Source organism: Rhipicephalus sanguineus, chromosome 2, assembly GCF_013339695.2.
Source record: "Rhipicephalus sanguineus isolate Rsan-2018 chromosome 2, BIME_Rsan_1.4, whole genome shotgun sequence".
NCBI lineage: Eukaryota > Metazoa > Arthropoda > Arachnida > Ixodida > Ixodidae > Rhipicephalus > Rhipicephalus sanguineus.
This window is the reverse complement of record NC_051177.1, coordinates 68,911,544-68,933,145: the sequence shown is the minus strand read 5'-3', so window position 1 is coordinate 68,933,145 and position 21,602 is coordinate 68,911,544. Positions and strand designations below refer to the sequence as shown.

General features: G+C 46.6%; 1 protein-coding gene across 1 annotated transcript in view; it reads left to right on the top strand.

Annotated features, from left to right (window-relative positions):
• LOC119383131 (peroxisomal membrane protein PMP34) overlaps positions 1-21,602 on the top strand; it is a 182,545-nt gene that overhangs the window by 117,278 nt on the left and 43,665 nt on the right. The gene's annotated exons all lie outside the window — the stretch shown is intronic.

The following is a 21,602-nucleotide window of genomic DNA, read 5'->3' as shown; positions in this document are numbered from 1 at the left end:
CATGTCTCCGTACCGACGACTAACGCCCATGCAAATATGGCATAAAAAAGCCCATAATAAACACTAATACTCGATATGCACTCCTCCAAAGCGTCGTGAAACGCGAAGAGAAACGCAACGCTCGTTGTGTCTTCCTTCTGTCCTGGCAGTTAATTCTCACCGGCCGAGCGGGGAACGCGGTGCGACAGCCAGGCGAGCGTCGGACAGCTGTTTTTCAATATGGATGGATGCTATGAGCGAGGCTTGGGCTAAAGCCACCACCTCTCGGTGTGTTGAACGAAATTAGACTTCTATTGGAAACGCGCCGAATGGGACGGGTTTTTTTTTTTTTCGGGCCTAGTGGCTCGAAAAAAAAACACATGTCACCACCCCGTTATAAAGGGGACGCTCATCGCATTCATCCATCAGTCCATGCAAGAGCATTGCGAGAGGAAAATGTGAAAGAGAAAAGACGCGTTCATGCAGCCTCCGCATGTGTTTGGCGGTAGCTCACTGGGCTAAATGACCGCCAGCCATCGTCGCAGACCGACAGGTCATGGGTTCGAGTGCTGTCGGCGGAACTTTTTCTTATAGTTCTTTTTTTCTTTGCCATTTGGTGGCGTTCATTTTGCTGACGTATTTTCGTGACGGAAATACGTCATGAAAAACTTGGTGGACCCCGACATTAAACACTTTCGTGTTAAAATCTTCAGTTCGAGTGAGAATCAAACCCAGGCTTTCTGCCTGGATGTAGGCATTGGACCACAGAACTGCACCATTGCTTGAATGTTATTAAAATAAACAGTATATGAACGCATGCAATATTGCGTGGCAGAAGCGTAGAATCGCAGAAGACGTCAAATAATGTGGATTGCGCCACGAGTCGCTGTTTTAAAGGCCCAGGCATTTCAAAGCGCCCAGGCATAATTAATCACAGTTATCAGTAACAGCATCAACAAAGTCTGCCGGTGAGCAGGTGCGCGTGGCATCTTATGAACGCGTAGTGGGTACTTCGCCTATTCGCAAAATGATGACTTGTTATGTGATGGGCACTTGGCAACTGTATTTGCAGTAGGCATTCTAGGGGAGTTTAAAACTGCGAAAAGTTGCTTTCATCGCGACACGGTTGAGGTGTCGCGAGATGTCGCTTCGCCTTCAAGGGTAGAACGCTATTGCGTTCTACTCTTGAAGGCGAAGTTCAAGCGTCCTCCAAGTACAGCTCAACGTAAGGCTACGAATGCCATTGCATGGCCGATTCACTTGAGTGGATTGCGCCTATTCCCCAAAGGACAACCAATCAACCAATCAATCGACATGATCTTCAAGTGATCTCGAGCAAAATCGACATGATCTCCAAGTGGAAAGAGGACTATACGTAGATCGGTGGCAGATGCTGACATTGATAGACGGCTGAGAAGCGAGCCGCACAGACCAGCTGAGTCCTAAACTGAGGGAACCACCGATCCAACCCGAGTTTTCTACTTCCCTCTTTTACAAATGAAGGTTTTCACTCACTCACTCACTCACTCACTCACTCACTCACTCACTCACTCACTCACTCACTCACTCACTCACTCACTCACTCACTCACTCACTCACTCACTCACTCACTCACTCACTCACAAACTCACTCAAATATGGCATTCGCAGTGTCATGAGTGCTGAAGAATACTGTGCCTTAGTGCAACGCGCGGGTTCCGCATTATCATTGAAAGAACAACGCGATTTTTTAGATGCGAAGCAGCTTTTGCGCTGGGCTGTGTCCGTAGTTTCATTGGCGACCGTCCCACATAGCATAGCCATCTGAGCGCGCCCTCGCGCCAAGGAGAAGTCTTCTTCCTCTTGTTCTTCGACCACCTTGATGATGATACGTGCAGAGCACTTTAGGGACCCGGGCTGCCGTATGCTGTCCAGACAAAATCATGTGTGCTGGCACGCGCTAGCGCGTTCGGGCCTGTGTAAGGGGCTGGGTAAGACGCTGTGGCCTCTCCCCCTTACACTCTCTCAGCAATCATATGCTGGCGTCGGGGAACGAGATTCTGCAGACGCGCGATGAACTCGCGTGGCGTGCTCCAACAAGAGTTCGGGACGAGCAACAGCAATTACAGCGAATTCATCGTGTGCTCCACTTGCAAGGACGCGTTAACACCGGGCAAGGTGCCCGTAATGAACGGAACTTTAAGTCGACCCATGAGCTGCTTCGCATCCCCACATGGTTCCCTTTAGTGAGAGATGGTGAAATTTTTTACATCTCGATTTGGAAGCTGTACAAAAGGACGTACTCGAGCACCCTCATTAGCTGCTCACATAGCCTACTTCGGAGTTGGTAGCGGCTTGGCGCGCGTGATTTAGTGTGTGCCTACAACCCCTCCCCCGCCTCCGATCTTCTCATCAGTGACTTTCGGCCCTCCCTTTCGTTAATAAAAGAATTTATCTATCTATCTCGCACAATTAATCAATGCAACCATCATAAAGCGAATGGGTTAAGCCGCATTACATCCTCGAACAGTTTTGCTGGGCCCAATTGAATTGTTCGTTTCAATCACAAGCCAATAGCCATATCACCACGGGCATGATCTCACATCATATGTTATGCATGTGGCAATATTACTCTGGCTCGTCTGTTGTTCCTCAGTAACCTGGAATCGTCCATGAGACGGGCGGTACCCTGTTTTAGAAATTAAATTGCTTTATACTCTGAATTGGTTTAGAAATGAATAATTTACACAATAACGCCTTCACGATATGATCAAAGAAACGGAAATAATAATAAACCATTGTGGTCAACAAACTGACGTAGGAAATCACATACGGCATCATAGACGCTCCTGTGGCTAAAACCCAGTACGGCAGTACCAACGGAAAGATGTAAGCCAAAACATATAACATATATAAGCCCGCATTTTGGAGGGTTTCTTCTAGTAATATTTTTCGTTGATTTGTGAACCTTCGGCATGTTAAAAATAAATTATGCAGAGATTCACTCTCATTGCAGTAGAGGCCTAAAGGCGACAGCGGCACACCAAACCTGCGAGTGTTGGTTGGTTGGTTCCTCAGTACTTTGGCTCAACCCACTGCGGGGGATAGGCCATGAAGCGGACGGTGCTTTGCTTAGGAAACTAATTCACTTAGTGAAGGAAAACGCTGAAATGAAATGTTTAGCCTTTACACATAAACTCGCAAGATTTAAAGAAGAGTGTTTCTCGTCACCTGCCCGGAAGAAAGAAGAAGCCGAACGCAATGGAGCAAAGTCGTGCGTACACCGAGCGCATTGACGACGTCGAGCCTCCCGTGCCCTTCGACTATGAGGTCGACCCGAGGTACGTCGCTGCAGCGCAGATCACTTGCTTTCAGGTCACGGAAACAGGAGTTCGTTAGTCAGAGCATTTTCTTGCCAGTAAGGACAGATGGTAAAGCCCCGCATATAGCGCACATATCTGCGTGCATGCGCACGTCCATCAAAAGCATGTTCTTGAAAAGCAATGAGAGATCTCCCCTTCATCAAGCGATGAACTGCTACAATACTTGTAGAAGCTTTTCGTTGTATTGGTGAATTGCGGCGCAGAAAGAGAGTGGTACAGAAGAAAAGAAAGGAGAGACAAGCGTCTGATTTCTCATTTATTGAGTCCGTGTGTTTTTTCTGCACGGCAATTCACCAGTAGGTCGCAACAACATTCCCAAACCTGCCACACTACTGGTCTCCTTTGCACAAAAATTGAGGTCTAGCAGCACGGGCAGCAGCCCTAAGTGCGCGTCGCAACCACACATGACGTAATGGACCGGCAAAATGCAATCCGTTCTGTGTGTGCACGCAGACGGCCTTGAACACATCATTCAGTAAACACGGAGAAATGAGATAGACAAAGCAACGGAACACGATCTCATCAACACCACCAGTGTAGCACGGATATTAAATTGTATGCCTCCGCAACCGTGTGCAGTGTTATCTTTCTTCATACCATGTCACATGTTTGCCAAGCAACACGTATACAACCTATCTCGTGTGTGCGAGTAACATCAATTACTTCTCAAGGCCACATTCACTGTCGTTTCGAAGGTCATGCAGCTCTACATTCATGGACTGCTGGGAACATAAACACAGAGCAAACGAGATAGAGATAGAATTATTGAATCCCCTAAACATAGCATCCTTCATACGCGCGCAGATTACGAAGCATGGCGGCCAACAAGACGTTCACCTCGGTCGCCTGTGCCATCGTGATCGTCTGCATATTCTCCTGCGTCGTCCTTTCCATGGTCCTCTACCCAATCTTGGGGAAAATAAAGAACGGTACGTCGCTTTTCCTCTCTGTGACTCGGTTTTTTCCGTGGTTTAGGAAAGGGGCCAGTTGTCAGTGTATATGGTACAGTAAAAGTAACAAAAATCATCCATGCGTCATAACTGGCGTCACAAATGACGAAGAGACGACGTTGCGACATGTGTTACGCGTGTTACCTCTAGAAACACTGTAGAACAGATAAGCAAATGGGGAGATAAGAAATAAAGGAACCACAATGAAGTTAGCCATTTTCTATACCTTTTTCTGCTGGTAATCGGAACGCAGGGACTAAAAGAGAAGAAAAAAAAAAGGATACAGAAAAAAGTAGGTGGTTCGCACAAGACGCAGCCACTTGTATTGCGCAGCTGTAACAATGGTCTTATTGCTTTCTTTTTCTGGTCCAGCAAAATAAGACAATTGTCTAAATATCCTCACCTCTGAAGATGGTATTGAGTCTATAATTGGCAAAGTTCAGTTTAAAGGGGCCCTGCAACACCTTTCTTAGTTATATTGGAATAGTCTCATTATTGACGCATGACTCTTCACGAGTCATATGCCGCAAAAATTTTTCGAATCCGTCAAGTCTAAGTGGTGTTACCAAATTATAGAGATCACGTTCCGCAGCTTTCTCCCTCAACTCAACGCCGCGAGCGCGCGGGCGAGTCGACGGAGGGAGCGCAGAGGAGCGAGGCTCCGCCCAAGAGCGCCGGCGGAGTTTTAAGTGCGAATGCACTTTATAAGCGACCCTGAATCCGCCGTCCCATAGCAACGGCGCGAGGAGCGGAGAGGAGCGTCTGTAGCAACGCCGCAGCGACGTCACGCCCCACGTGACTGCGCGCGCTCCGCCCTCCGCTCCGTGGCTGCGCGCGCCCCGTGCATTGCCTGTGGTGATGAAGGCCGGCGGCGAGACGCCGAACGAAAGCGTGCGAAGCGAGCCGAGCACTCCGAAGCCGATCTGGCGCGGGGACGCGCGATGCGTGAGCGAGCGCGGGCCCTCGAATTCGATCGGCCGGACGCGCGCTTCAAGCGAGACTTCCTGTACCGCAGCTTCGGATATAGCTGCGCGGTGTGCGATCGACTGTGGTTCGACAACAACCTGAGCCCCATCTCGGGCGTACGCAACGCCGCCAACAAGTTGAACGCGTTACGGGTTCTTTGGAACGAGTTCGGAAGACAGATCATCATCATCAGTAAAAGTGCTTTGCACTTAAAAACGGCCAGACCTCCGTGGGTCGGCTGGCGCGTGCTCTCTCGCTGCCGTATCCTTCGCTCGGCTCTGCAGTTTAGTCGCGCGCGCCCCCTCATAGCATCACCCCGTGCTTCGCACTTCCTCATACTCCCCTTCGGGGAAATGCGGGTTTTTTTTTCTTCATTTTTTTCTCCCTGACGTCTGGGCGCAACCACGTGGTCTGTGCCGCCACTTCCGGTCGGCTTGCGTCGTTCTCGTCGAGCGGAGTCGATCGCTCTGTGTATCGCGCGTGCTTGAAAACTGCGCGTCGATTTGGTAATGTTGGGTGTGCACCTCGAACGCCGTAGTGTTTTCATCGCTCTGCCAACCATGGAAGCAAACCTGCGCGCTCGTTTGGAACGAATGACAGCTGAGATCGGTTTCGGCCCATACTCCGATACACCGCCTCGTAAGACGGCACTGGCAGACGACCCCGAAGCGCCGCCATTACCGGACGCCAGCATTGTTATCGGAGACACGCTGCGCCCGTGCCTCGGTCGGTCGTGAGAACGTGCCGACGATGCAGTTCTCAGCTCACGAGGCAACACTCGAACGGCTGCCACTCTCAACGGCAACCGGCGATGGTCAAAAGCACAGAAATATTCACGTTTTCGGCACTGCGCATGGCGAAGAAAACGGAACCACGCAACTACGAGCAGACGAGCTGTCGGTGAGACCGGAAGTGCTAATATTAATGTTTGTTCGGTGTTTTTAACGCGATAACATAATATAAACATACATATTATCTACTTATTGAACTCAAAATTAACAACGAAAGTAATAATGAGGGTGTTATCGTGAATATAACATCAGCCAATGGTGGAACTGCCAACAATCGCGTCATATTTTGCGGACTAATACATCATTTGTCGAGAGAAGAGGGAGCGATTTTCAGCTGACTTTGACAATTTATTGTAAATTCCAGGCCGTGCGCACCGCTATAATATTTGGCTCGCGTGTTCTCGGGAGCCTCGACTACCGATCGGCAGCGCTTTTTGAGCATGCTCGAAAAGTGTTGCAGGGCCCCTTTAACAGTTGGCGCGGATGTGAAGTCACTGCGCCTGATTGTATAAATGTGCTGGCGCTAATAAATGTTATCCAATTTAGGTTACAACCATGCCCAACATACGGCAATGTATAAGTGCATTATGATTCGCCAAGATTGTGTTTCCCATTTAAAAATAATAACACGCTTTCCTTACTTCTTTTCTTTTTTTCTTTTTTTTTTTTGCAGAGAACCTTGGTAATGTTTGACGAGGAAGCCCTCTACCAGAAGTCCGCGTCTTCAAATATTTACAGATTATAAGCACCATCGACAATTCCTAATAATAAGTGATCAGACCATAAGCCCAGTTTGTCGAATCTGCTTCGACCATGTGCTAAGGCGCATTCCTTCCCTGCACTATTATTCGTACGATTGGTATGCCTCCGCACATGCGTGATTTGCGCATGACAGTTGTGTCAGCAATAAGAGATACAACCCAAACTTTCAAAGTGCACTGTTTGCCCTCCCCCACGTTGCACGAGAGCTTGCTGTCGTACACTCTAAGAAAAGATCGAGTAAAAAGGGCGTCTTTTTGTCCCACAACAATAATCGTCATTTATTTTGCCTTCCTTTCCTTGCACTATCGCCGCGCGCCCGGCACTTTCTGGTCACGAACGACATGCGCGCTATCAGCGTGACATAGCATTCTTGGTAGGAAAGTGGCCAGCGCCGAGTTTTCAAGAAAGGAAACGCAAGCAAGCCAGATGACGATTATTGTTGTGGGACAAAAAGACGCCCTTTTTACTCGATCTTTTCTTAGAGTGTATCGGCATACATGGTATACGTAGAACTAAAGCATAGCGACGAACTTGCGTGTGTCATTCGCTCCACCAGTTTACAGAGGCGCTGTGATTGAAAGCGAATGAAAGTAATGACTAGTCGGCGGTCGGAATAAGCTACAGACTAAGAGCATTGGTAGAAAAAAAACGGGAAAAGAATGATAAACCTAGAGTCGTTAGAGGCGTAGGTAGTAGTACAGTTTAGAAGTAGAGGCTCGAAATAGGAACCAAAAAGTCACGAAAAAAGATAGCCGGAATCGTATTAAGGGCAACAGATTAATAACAACCGATTATAACAAACAATTCGGCAGACTCCACGTACCGTGGGAATCGGTGTTATTATGCGAAGCATGCGTGGGATGGTGACGGTGGCGTAATTTTTCACACTGAGCGAAACGTTACGGAATGACGCTAGAGAAATGTTGAAGTGGTACACGCACACTCATATGTTGAAGAGTTGCATATGTATTATATAACCAGTTGTTTACAGTTGCGTAACGATCCCAACAGCAACATGTGTGTTACCAGTGCCAGACGCGGTAAGCCGATATGTAGTGCTTATATTCTTCAATACTGGATCGCTCGAATCCGAACAAGACAAAGAAGGAACACAGATGGGCAGGACAGGCGTTACTCCAACTAAGCTTCATTCAGGAAAGTTGCCCTAGATATATACACAGCCGAGAGGTACGTGCAGGCGCACTGCACGTACGTTACAGTCACAGTTGCAGTTGTTACAGTTGTTATGCTTATACTTGTCCGTTATGACGGAGAACGCACGCACGCACGGAGAACGAACGCACGAACGCACAAACGTACGAACCCACGTGCATGTGTGGAAGGGGCTCTTGATAGTTCTTGAACACGGTCATTATCACCGTGATCAGTGAGCCCCAGCAGCTGGACCGGGCTTGTTATTTAGATCCGTTCATGATCGCGGCTACGAGGAGTCTAGGTGCAGTGAAGTGCGAGGTGTAGTACAGCTGGTGGAAATCCTGGATGCCTCTTACGATGAAATTATCTATGATGCATCTTGTCCTGGACGTGGCGGCGAGGTCTTTTGATGCCCTGTCAATATCCAAGCCATCTTTCATGCAGGGACCAGGCGTTGTTGGCTCTTGATAAATCAATCTTGAAGTCACCGGTAATGATGAGGCGCCTGGTTCTCTCGGTAGATTTATTGTAGGAAGCATTGATCCTGGTTTTCGCGTAATCCACGTGGTCCACGTTGCGGACCACGTGGACGAGTGGATGGCAGTTGAGCGTCTTCCAGCGCTGTTCTGTCTTCAGCTTCCTCACTTTCCTTGCGTCCGCCGCGGTGGTGTAGCGGTTACGGTGCTCGGCTGCTGAACCGAAGGTCGCGGGTTCGATCCCGGCCGCGGCGGTCGAATTTCGATGGAGGCTAGATGCCCGTGTACTGTGCGATCTCGGTACACGTTAAAGAATACCAAATGGTCAAAATTTCCGGAGCCCTTCGCAACGGCGTCTCTCATAATCATATCATGGTTTTGGGACATAAAACCCCAAGAATTAATATCACTTTCCTTGCGTGTCAATGTGTGTGTGTTCGCGGTTACTGTGTTGGTTGAGACTGTGGTACATACCCGCAAAACATGAACTCTGGTATGCGGGTATGTGCACACGTGATTAAGAGAAAGGGTTTCATGAGGTACGCGACAGGTATTAAATGCGAAGCGTTTCTTAGCGAACCTTTGGCACTTTGAGCGTTTCTATCTACGTATCTATCTATCTAGCCGCCTACGTCTGGGTGCTCTCATGATCGCCTCCTTAACTTGGTGTAGACTAAAATTGGCATGGTAAGGTAAGAGGATTTGACGAATATGATTGTCTGGTCATGACATGAATAAAGTGAAATTCCGGTCGCGTACGTCGTCAAACCCTTTCCTCCAGACACGTGTGGCACATACCCGTTTACCACGGGCCGCGGTGTAAGGGTATGCGCCACAGGTGATTGACAGTTCATATCTACCCACGAACGGCGAGAACAGATATTGGTAATTTAAATGTGAGAGCGTTAAGAAAAATCGACATCGGCAGCGTTGACCCGACGAATTGAAAGAATAAAGATTAGGATCAAAGCAGGAATCGAACCCAAGCATTCTGCATGGCAAACAAGTATTCTACCACAGAGCCACGCCAGGTGTGTAAACTGGCTTGGAAAAACAGCATATGCAGGCGTAATATCGATGCAGCATCAATTGTGGTTGTGGTGCTGGCTATCTAATTTTACAGGAAAGCAATAAACACTACATATATGCTCCTACGATGCAGGCGTCATATCAGATTAACGCCTGTGGTTCCAGTGTTGGCGCCACTTTTATAGCAATCTAATAAACATTGCATTTCTGTTCCTGTGATTCAGCAAGCTATATTAAAGCATTGCTCTACCACGGAGGAATACGATAACTAAAGTTACGTATGAGATTCACATGATTGCACCATAAAGTGCATTTAGTTTCGATAATAGTGACGTATGTATAAGAATGGAAGCTTGAGCGAGTTGGTATGCGTTCATCTTTGTAGAAACAGCGCTCACTAGACGACGACGAAGTAAAAGAAGGCACAGGACAGGCGCTGACTCGCAACTAAAGTTTATTAGGAAAAAACACGCAAAACACGCAAGACCTAAACAAGTCTCAAGCAAGTAAAAGCAAAAAAAAAAAAAACAGGTATCATAGTCTGCAGGTGCTGCAAAGGTACGAAAATTCTGCGTCACTCAGCGAAATCGATGGCATGCTAACACACTTTTCTCCTTTTCTTCTAATGTGGAAGGCCTCGATCACTTCCCTTGCTACCTGCTCTTTATGATGCGATAAAATCATTGTGTCACTGAAGAAGGGTGCGCAGCCGCATTCGTGGCATGGCTGACGTTACGTCGCACCATAAGTTACCCTTTGAACGCCAGTGTTGTCGACGTACCTGGCATGGCCACGATGTGCGCACAGTTACTACACTTACAAAAACATATCAATCCACCTCGTAACGCTTGGCTCAGAGCTATAACATACAGCATAGAAGTACTCGCTGGCTGCTTCGCATGAAACCGATTCCCACAACGCGTGGGATCTCCCGATTTTTTTGCGTTATTCATGTCATGACCAGTGGATCGTGTTCATCATACACTGATCCCCTGCTATGCCAATTTTGGTATATTACAAGTTATGGAGACGACTTGGAGAGCGCCCAGACGTAGGCGGATGGATGGATGGATGGATGGATGGATGGATGGATGGATGAATGGATGGATGGACGGACGGACGGACGGACGGATGGATGGATGGATGGATGGATGGATGGATGGATACCCAGGTAGCACACATGGTCTAGAAAACGTTTTTTTTAGGGATAAATGGGATAAAACAGATTCTAAACCAATTTCGACGTTTTAAAAACGTCACAGAAAATCCGCATTATATCCGTTTTTGATAACGTCTAGAAAACATATTTTTAAGACCATTCCCAGGTAGCACACATGGTCTAGAAAACGATTTTTTAAGGATAAATGGGATAAAACGGATTCCAAACCAATTTCGACGTTTTAAAAACGTCACAGAAAATCTGTATTATATCCGTCTTTGATAACGTCTAGAAAACGCATTTTTTAATACCATTTTGGTCTGCAATGTATATTTCTAGACGTATGTTCGCTTCTAAACCAATTTCGACGTTTTGAAAACGTCACAGAAAATCAGTATTTCATTCGTTTTTGATAAAGTCTAGCAAAAGTATTTTTAGGACCATTTTGGTCTGGAACGCATATTTCAAGACGTTTGTTCGATTCTATACCAATGTAGACGTTTTAAAAACGACTTGTTTGTGACGTCTAGAAGACGCACTTTATAAGACGTTTTCTCGCCGAGCGGCGGATCGCGCGCCACTTGGCCCGTGCATGCATGGACATGCATGAACCACCGCGAATTGAAATTTGAACTCGAGCCTGCGCACGCCATCTCTCATTGCGATAAAGAAAGTAAAGCGCAAAATGAGAAAGGCGTGTGGTGTCTACATTGCATCAGCAATAATGAAGACTTCAAAATTGCTTAACCAATAAACTTTACGTAATTTACTGTAATTTACTCGCAGCGATAACCGTCTAACTTCTTCAAGAAGGCCTTAGCCCTGACTGTATCCATCCGCGCGGCTGCTGCTTCTGAAATGTCAGTTAACCTCGCCGATTTAGCATGGGCGGTCGAGCTCACCGGTCATGCACCCTTTTGCTATATTTCGTGCATGTGTCGTGATTCGTGGAGGCTGTAGACGCAGCTGTGAAGAAACTATACTTCGCTGCGTGTTAAACTTGTGGACCCGAATGCAAGTATGTCTCTGTGGAGCGACTGTTACGCTGACTGACGGTTAGAGTCCCGTAACATTCTCTGCGGAAAAATTCACTCATCAGCTTGCGCGCGGGACGCTCTCGCAACTTCCTTTCTTCTATGCTCGAGGGACGGGCGTGGTTACTTTGATGTGCGATTAGTTTTCTGCGGATTTGCGGATACTGTAAACCACGGGCTTCTGTCATTTTCGAAGGTAAGTTCATTTTTATTGCATTTGCGCTCGGTATTTGACAACTATGACAATTGAAAAAGCATATTCCATTGCATCACGGGCTGCATGTGCGACATGTTTCAGCAGTACGTGATTGCAGAATTTATTCAGCATATATGATAAAGCTGTCGAAACGTAAATGCAGGTCATGGTTTCCGTTCATGTTCGAACGAACATGAGCGAAAACCGTATTTATATTTGTTAACCTAATTTCAGTAAAATGACTATGTTTTTTCTTGGCCGCTTGATGAGGTACTTTCAAGATATTAGCTTAAGCTACGTGTGCCGTGTAAGAAGCAGTTTTAGAATAGAGTACGCAGAGATAGCGTTCGTTGGGCGCAGATGCTATTTCCGCCACTTAACGTGAGTACGCAAGAGGATGGCGTACGACGCATACGCAGTAGGCAGTTTTACAATGGGATACGCAAGGATATCGTTTGTTGCGTACGTAGCGTATAACGCATGCGCAATGGCGATGAACGCTAACGCAAAGCTTTCCACACCCAATTTTAAAACTGCATTGTTGGCAGTTACGGCATGTGTAATCTGTTTTATTGCGTCACTGAAGTTTGTGGATGAGAGAATCTTAGCAGCGACAGCGCACTGGTTCATGGATTCTTCCACAGTACTACCTGCATGTAACGAGAGGCTGGGCACGCTTTTCTATTAGTTGCGAATTGCTGAGGGCATGAGAGTCAAAGACGTATTTCGCGGGGAGGAGTTCAGCATTTTTTCTCAGTGCTGTAATTTCTCAGTGCTGCTTTGACTATCTCAATACGATTTATGTCTCCTCTACTCTGTTAACCTCCTCCTTTCTCGGTAAAGCCGGCAGCTATTAGCAGAACCAAAAAGTTATTTTGCGCGTCTCTTGTGCCTGGTTAAATATAGCAGGCTCGCTCTCTGTCGCTGTACGGTGTTATCGAGTTTTCAACTTTTCACACCGTCCTATTTTAGGTATAATAGCAAATAATGAAATGATCTTTTCTCCTATTTATTGCAGGTGGCACTTGCCCTAGATGTTTACAAACAAAGGCTACACCAGCTAAATTATTACTTTCTTCTTTTTGATGGTACGAAGCTGTCATGTCCTCGACAAATGGGGCATGCAGCAAAATCATCGTTTATGTTCGGCGTGAACTCACTTATTTGCTACAGCCAACTGCGCCTGATGACGACAATCAGTATGTGTGTTTGACTGTTAAAAAGAACAAACTCATGCTTACTTTAATAGGCGTTTATATATCACCTTCGAGTACTTTTAATTCACGAAGATTAGAACATATATTGACTGTATGTCCTGCTCCATGGGTCATTACAGGAAATTTTAATGCGCATCATCTGGCGTGGGGAATCACAAGGACAAACGCAAGAGGACGACGATTGGCAAGTTTCGCCTCGAATCATGGCCTTTCTCTCCTGAATGATGGCAGCCCAACGTTTCTTCGAGGTGTGACGTACGGTAGCTGCCTTGATCTTACTTTCGTCTCCAGCTCCTTCACCAGATGTGTTAAGTGGTTCTCGGATATTGAGACACACGGAAGTGATCACATTCCTACCTATCTTCACATCAAAGGGCTATCCAAGTCTTGTCTACAGAAGACCATCAGAATGACTAACTGGACCACTTTCCAGTCTGATATGGAACATGTTTGCCAAGCGGGCCTGCCCACTGGGCTACAGCAAGCAATCAAGAGCACAATACAAGACGCAACGCGCCCGATCGTGATTCCTCCTAAGCGAAACGATTTCGATACAGAATTGGAAGGACTTCGAGCGCTTCGCCGTCGTGCGGAACGACGATATCGGCGTACCAAGTCCATACATGACCTTAGGACAGCCAGGCGAATGCAAAAGAAAATCCAGCGTCGTATGGACAGATTGGCCTCTCAACGGCGGACAACGTTTTGCCAGACATTAGACCCTCGCAAGCCCCTTTCTCGAATCTGGAGGACGGTGCGTGGTTTGCGCTGTCATCCTGAACAGCGCTTTCCCTTCAAGGCATTGGCGCTTTCTCAAAAGCGACAAGACATTGAAGTTGCAGAAAATTTTTGCGCGAGGATCGCCAACCAAGCGGTTCGTCCAGATCCCGTTGCCGGATGTGCCATCCCCTGTTCCCGTGATAGCCGAATGGACCTTCCTTTTACAGTGGAGGAACTCGAGGCCGCACTGGCTTCACGCAGGCGTTCTTCATCTCCGGGGCCAGATGGCATATCGTACCGATCCTTGTGCAATCTTGGTGAGGCCGCGCGGGGGGAACAACTGCGACTCTACAACTCGTGGTAAGAGGGCAACGTTCCCGACGAATGGAAGACAAGCCGATTAGTACCACTCCTGAAGCAAGGCAAGTCCCCACTTCAACTTGCCTCGTATCGCCCTATTGCATTGGCCAGCTGCGTGGGGAAGATAATGGAACGAATGATATATGGCCGCCTGGAGTGGTATCTCCAACACTACAAGATCTATCCAAACTCCATGGCTGGTTTCCGACGTGACCGTTCATGCATAGACAATGTTCTTGATCTCGTTACGCACGTTCAACAGCACAGATCACGTAAGCGACTATCTGCAGCGTTGTTTTTGGATGTGAAAGGCGCTTATGATAATGTTCTACACGAGGCTATTATCGATGCACTTGATGTGGTTGGCCTTGGTGGTCGAGTTCTTCGATGGATTGGTAGCTATCTGTCTGCAAGGTCATTCTTTGTGTCCACCGAAGACGGCCCCACCACACTATACGCTATACCTGCCGAGGCGTTCCTCAAGGCGGAGTACTCAGTCCCATACTATTCAATCTCGCCCTCATTCAACTTCTCGAATCCCTGCCAAGTACGATCATCTCTATATACGCAGACGACATATGTGTCTGGACCTCAGCTGTTACACGACTTCAAATACGTGCAAGACTTCAAACGGCTGCAACATTGACAGCGCACTACCTTAGCAAACAAGGCCTCAGAATATCCCCGGAGAAATGTGCATTGGTGGCGTTCACGCGCAAACCAATGACACCATATGCCATTTCTATTGACGGGCAGTCGATTTCTTATGCCAGAACCTACAAATTTCTCGGCATAATTATTGACAGAAACCTCAATTGGAGCCCACACGTGGCCTATTTGAAGAAGCGCCTGACGGCCATTGCCCAGCTGCTCATGTTCCTGAGAGGGAAAACCTGGGGCATGTCAGTAGATGCAATGTTGTAATTATACAGAGCACTCTTTCTTGGGTTTCTGAGACATAGTCTGCCTGTACTAACCAACACCTGCAAGACAAATGTTCGCGTTCTACAGGCTGCACAAGCTCTGGCACTCAGAGTTTGCCTAGGTCTGCTCAAATGTGCGCCAACAGAGGCGACTATTGCCATCGCCAAGGATCTACCGATACAAACGCACTTTGCGTTAGAAGCCTTGAGAGCTCACATCAGGCATTTTGTTCGAGCTCCTAACCACCACCTGGCAACACTGCCCTCAGAAAGACCGCTAGCATCATACTGCGCAACAATCAGGAGCTACTCCGCCAACCTACCGTCAGGCTTCAGCCCCGCATCCAAACCATCGATTCCACCTTGGTGTTTGGTTCGTCCTGCAGTGCATCTCAGTGTACCAGGAATCAAGAAAAAATCTGATTTGTCATCGCCTGTCCTGAAACAGCTATCTCTGCTTCTACTGTACGAGAAATACACCGACCACATACATACTTACACCGACGGCTCAACGACCATCCGTGATTCGTTCGGAGCAGTAGTTGTCCCAGCGAAAGGTGTAACTGTTAGCTTTAAGACCGACCACCCAACAACATCAACGGCTGCTGAACTGACAGCTCTTCGCGCTGCATTTTGTGTTATCAATCGCGAACAACCGCAGCGATGGTCAATTTTTAGTGACTCCAAAGCAGCCCTACAATCTCTCTTGTCAGCCCTGCGGCGTGGACCATATGAACAACTGGTATTCGAGATAAGACACCTCATTCATACGTCATTCTAGAAGGGACACCAAGTGACATTTCAATCAAGTGCCAAGTTACTGCGGCGTGCTTGGCAACGAACATGCCGATAATGCTGCTCGGTCAGCTTTGCAAGGCGACAAGGAAGAGGCTATACCCCTTTCAAGGTCTGATGCTGCTGCCATGCCTCAAAGGATCGCAAAGAATATTTCGCACTCAACACTGAATACCTCAAGAAGCCAAAACTATCGGCAACACCACCTAAACGAGTTGCGGCGACTTCAAATACCATCTGGACTCCGCCGAAGAGAGGCCACTCTGCTATGCCGCTTATGGCTAAGAGTGGCTTTCACGGAGTCATATTCGTTTCCAATAGGGATGGCCGACAATGCTCTTTGCGACGCCTGCGGCACCGAGGAGACATTGCAGCATATCTTCTGCGACTGTCCTCGCTACGCTGCGCAGAGACGATCCCTGATATTCGCTTTCGCTCGTCTTCACAACAGACGGTTGACACTAGAAACAATTCTGCAATGTCATCCTGATAAGTCATAGAGAATTCAAGCAACCAAGGCATTGCTCAAATTCCTAAGGACAACAGACTTACACGAGCGTCTGTAGACTTTTTAATGATGCCGCATACCGCACAAGACTGCCGCTCTGCGCTGTGAAGTTATGTGTGTGCGTGTGTGTTCCCCTCTCTTTCTCTCTTTCTTTACTCTTCTTTCAATCTCCCCCATCCCTTCCCCCTGTACAGGGTAGCATACCGGATATGCCAAACTGGTTCCCCGTTTTCCTTCCTTCCTTCTTTTTGATGGGCTGACTGATAGGTTTTAGCATGAAAAAAAGATGAATGTCAAGAGATTAATATTTTTCTCTCTTCCTTGGGAACTTTAAAAAAAACAAAAGGTACCAGTTTGTAAAGCAGTCAACTTTTTTGATCCTTTGTGTTTGTCGGCATCTTCAAGAAACCGCACTAGGACTATTGTGCTAAAATATGTTTGACGTGGAACGCTGCCTCATGCTGCTAATGGCACAACAACTTTCGTGCGTATGCCATTTGTAGTGTTCTTAGCAGACTTCTGGAAGTGCCTAGTGATTTCCATCAAGTACCTGTTATGAAGCCATGTGTTCAGACTGACTTGCCACATATTGTGATATTTTGACACTGAGCAACGCGATGTACGAAGTGCAATACCCTGACCTGCCTCTGACAATACTGAGTTTATAGCTGTGTGCTTATTGAGTAAAAAATGTGGAAGAGTCACAGTTTCTTTAGCTGATGTGTTTTGTTATATTTCTTCTTTTAGCCTGACATTTTTTAATGCTGGGCATCATAAAAGAAAGTTAGCTTTTTTTATCAGGCTGATATTTTCATAAATTTTATTTATTCATTTTAGTAACTGGCCCAGTCACTGTAATTTCTGTGGTCGTTTCCATTAGTTTTCTGTTCATACATTTTGTTTTCGCGCTACACTAGGTTTAGTTCTACTTTTTGTTATATGTTGCTGTAATTTAGTGTTGATATTTTATGCTAACCATGGCACATTTAAAGTTAACTGTGTACTCTCTAGGGATGTCAGACCATAATTCCTGTGATGAGTTTTGTACGCTGCATTTCGAAGCCTGAAACCGTTACTTCTGTAGTGGGCGCAATTTGAAACATGGATGCTGCATCCACAAATATTTTTAGCTAACGTCTAAAATGGCGCCTTTTGTTCAGAACATCTAGTCTTACTTCTGTAATGATGCCAGAGTTCTTGCCAACATTTTTTCCAGTGAGAAATATTCCAACAGAGGCATATGTTGTAAGAAAGTTTCTAAAAGTTCCATTTTGTGAGCAATATACTTCAGCAACAGTGATTTCGTAAGCAATTTACGTTCCTTTTTTATTACGTATTCTTGGCTGGGTGGGCCAAATATATTATTTTGCAGTTTTGTTTTGTTATTAGTGATTTCAGCACATTTGATTCGATTTCCACTAGTGTCGTCTTAAGTAGCGCTACTGAACGATTCTTTTGAAACGAAGGGAGTCCACACCAAGTGCTTGATGCATGCCTTCTTTCCTGCTTAGAATGCTGTGTTGGAGCCAGATGGCGAGTTGGGCCTGTTGGTTTACTTCATGCTACGTGTTGGTTCAAAAAGCAAAATGTGAAATAAAATATAGAAGAAATCTGACAGTGAGTGCAATTATTTGCAGCACCACCGCCCGGAATTGAACAAAAACTTAACTATGGCCTCCGAGATTTTCGCGAATACGAGATTCGAAACGAGATTTCACATTTTACGTTACTTTTTGTAGCAATACGTAGCAACAGAAGCTAGTTTTAAGAAACAAAGGCAAACCAACATAGTTATAAAATGTGACACTAAGAATAAAAGCCCACCATCTGCAGCTGCGATTCGAACCCGGACCTTTGGAGTGGGAAGCGGGCATTCTACCCCTGCACCACTTTGACGGAGCCGCGCGCAACTCTTAAACGACGACACACTACAGACTACCGATAGAAGCGTCGCAGGTGGATTGACCCTGTTTGGGCTTCACTTTCTATTCATTGGTGCTGCGGGCGTTCCGAGCACTCCCCTGTTCTAGTACACTCTACCTTTAGCTTCTATTCCGTGACGTTTTCTAAACGTTTTTATCGTCTCGGATAAACGTTTATAAAACGTCAATTATCCGTTTTGTGCTACCTGGGAAATGGGGATGGGCCAGGAAGCGTGCGACAGGGTGTTTAAGGTAAAGATCTATGAAGCTAAAGGAAACTGGAAATTTAGATTGAAATTAAACATTGAATGAATGAAAATGCTTCACGAGCAAACAGTCAGACTACCATCTGGGCTTTCTCAAAGAAGGAATCAACAGCGCAAACACGGGACGAAGAAAAGAAAAACACGAGGACGGGTGCTCACTGCTAACGGCATGATTATTGGAAGTAGCCAAGAATGCATACATACGAAAAAAAAAAGATGACTCTCACCTTCTAATCGTCTTGGGGGAATGAATAAGGGACCCTGTGTTTTTTTTTTCTTCATTTGTTTCCGAGGAGCCGGTGAAGCGTGAAATCGCGGTTACGCCGTGACTTCAATCCCTCCAACTTTCTTCACATTTCATATTCCAATTATAACAAATAACACCCCCTATACTTTCCTCGGCACTTTTGTCTGTTAGTTCTCATTAATATTGTGTCTAACAAAGAAAAAGGAGCCCTTAAAAGTGATCTTCTTTCCTTCATTCATAGCGAGGGTCTCGTTCTGTGAGACCTGATGCCTTCAGGTAGTATGCGAGGGATTATTGGTCAGCTGCCAGCTCCTAAAAAGATCACGTGCTACGTGACGCCAAAAAGCAGAAAAAGAGTGTTCCACACTCGCCGCCATGGCTGCGACTGGCGCTGACTAACACTCATAGGTTTAAATGCACATACATACCCTATAAAGTGGACAACGGGATGGCCGCCGCCGTACTTCAGTGGCAGAGCATCGGACGCGTTATTCGAAGGTCACAGGTTCGGTCCCTACCGGCGGCAAGTTATCTTTTCGTCCACTTTACTTTCTTCACAATTTATATTCCAATTATAACAAATAACACCCCCTATACTTTCCTTGACATTGCTGTCTGTTAGTTCTCATTCGCATTTAATAAATCATTTAGTCATTTGTATATCACGTGGGATAATAAATGTCCCACACGTAAATAGGAAATATTGTTGACAAGGTTACAATGTCGTATCCCTCCGTTAGGTTTAATGTACACAGGTGTGGTCTGTATACTCCTTTTACACGTAAATATTCTTTTGAAGGGTAGCAATGAAGGGTAGCCCTGAAATGTTATTGAAGTTCTTTTATTCGGGGCTTTTTCAATGGACTTCAGCAGCAGGAACATCTGTGCGGCCCTGTGCGAATTCCTATACGGCCAAGAAGGATGTATTGATAGTTAGTCAGAGTCAATAATCCACTGATTCAGAAAACCATCGATTTGTTTATCTTGTATTGCAAATCATTTCGCTACCGCTAAACTTTCGTAATATGAACAGACTTATAGTTACCAAACCTTCAGTATGCAACATTATTGTATTTTTAAAGAGGGGGAATAATTTTTCTAGCGCTAACTTCCGTTTCTAACTTTCTGTTTACTTTAATCGCCGGGTTCTTGGCTAGTCCCCCGCAGGGGATAAGCGCTATTAACTACGCAGCAAACAAGCAAGCCAGCAAAGGACACTTGCAAACGAAAACGTTTGTTAATTCGGCTCCCTGCTTTTGATAATTAGTCGGTTATCTTTATGAAGATTTGAGATTTTTGTTTAGAGCTGCTCTATAACATGCCGAGTTTCTCGAAATATGACCCTTAGGGCATACAAGCCCATTTCTATAAAAATACGGTGGCTGAGGCAGCAGCATTGCCAGCAACGGCTTCCTTTTCTCGTGCATGTGGCGCGCGTTCCAGGGCGAGGCACGCTCCAAGAAGAATTCGACAAGCGCCCATTGAAGGCCGTTTCTGTACCGTTCCGTTTCAGATTCGTCTATACTGCCTCCCTTGCGGAGTCCCCTTGGTATGGAGCAGCCGAACGACGCTACCGCCTCGCCGCCGCTGTCTGCAGCGACGAAGAAGCCGCAGGTGCCAGCGCAACAGATCGGCAAGACGAAAGGCGACAAATCCGGCCATCATACGCCGCGTTCACCACGTCGCAAGCTCCAGCGAGGAATCCGAAGTCCTAATGCTGCAGACGCTTCGCCAGCCAGATCCGCAAGGCATTCGTCTCGCAGCAAAAGTCCCGCGTTGAGCAGCAGCGGCAGTCCCGCAGCAAGTCCCAGCGCAAGTCGTACGGCGGCGAGCGGCAGCGTAGCTTCGCCTTTGCCAAGTCCCAAGTTCAAGAAGACCCTGGCCAGGCGGGAGCGTAAGGCCGTGTCTTCACCCAGCAGGAGCCACAGCCGCACACCGACTGTTGGACTTAGCAACGCCACACCTTCTTCCGCAGAAAGGATGCCCCGCACGCTGCAGTCGTCCCCTCGTCCAGTTAAGATAGGTAATGAATTAGAGCATCTTGGTAACTTTCCCTTTTTCATTTCCTGTGAAATTCCCCTTTTTCTGTTTGTTGCGGTTGGGGTCAGAGAGAGAGAGAGAGAAAGATGGAGGAAAGACATGGAGGTTAACCAGAGGAAACCTCCGGTTTGCTACCAAGAGTTTCATAATACACTAGAGGGTAATCTGGCGCTAGTTTCTATGAAAGCTGCAATGCATGGCGTTCCAGCCAGCAGGTAATGAGTAGTACATGAATTTGCCTAAGCTTCGTTCTTTCGGCTCGGTGCGGCTCCGTGTGGCCTGCAAACGATTTGTCACAAGGTGAAGTTCAGCAAATGTTCAGCAGTCCCGCTTCGGCAGCTTGACCCTTTTTGGCTGACCAATTCAAATCAGCTCAGGAGGTTCACAACGAGTCATTCCATTATCGGAAACAAAAGCCAAAGCACAACAATGAACAAAGCCACAAGTGCATGCGAAGCCGCAAGCACGAAAAGTAGGCCAATCCATGTACTAACCATCGTTCCCGCGGCGGCTGAATGATCGCAGCGTCACAATTCTCTCTAGTAAATATTGTAAGAAACTCTATGGTTCAACTGTCGAGATTTTTACCTGTCATTTGTTAGCCGAGATTGTTACCTGTCACATTAACCACTTTTCCATTTTCCTATGATTAATCACTAATCTTTGCAGCATTAATGTTTCGCTTTTGTGAACATTAAACAAAATCCTTCATTCAAATTTTTTCCCAATAATAAGCTCTGGGGGC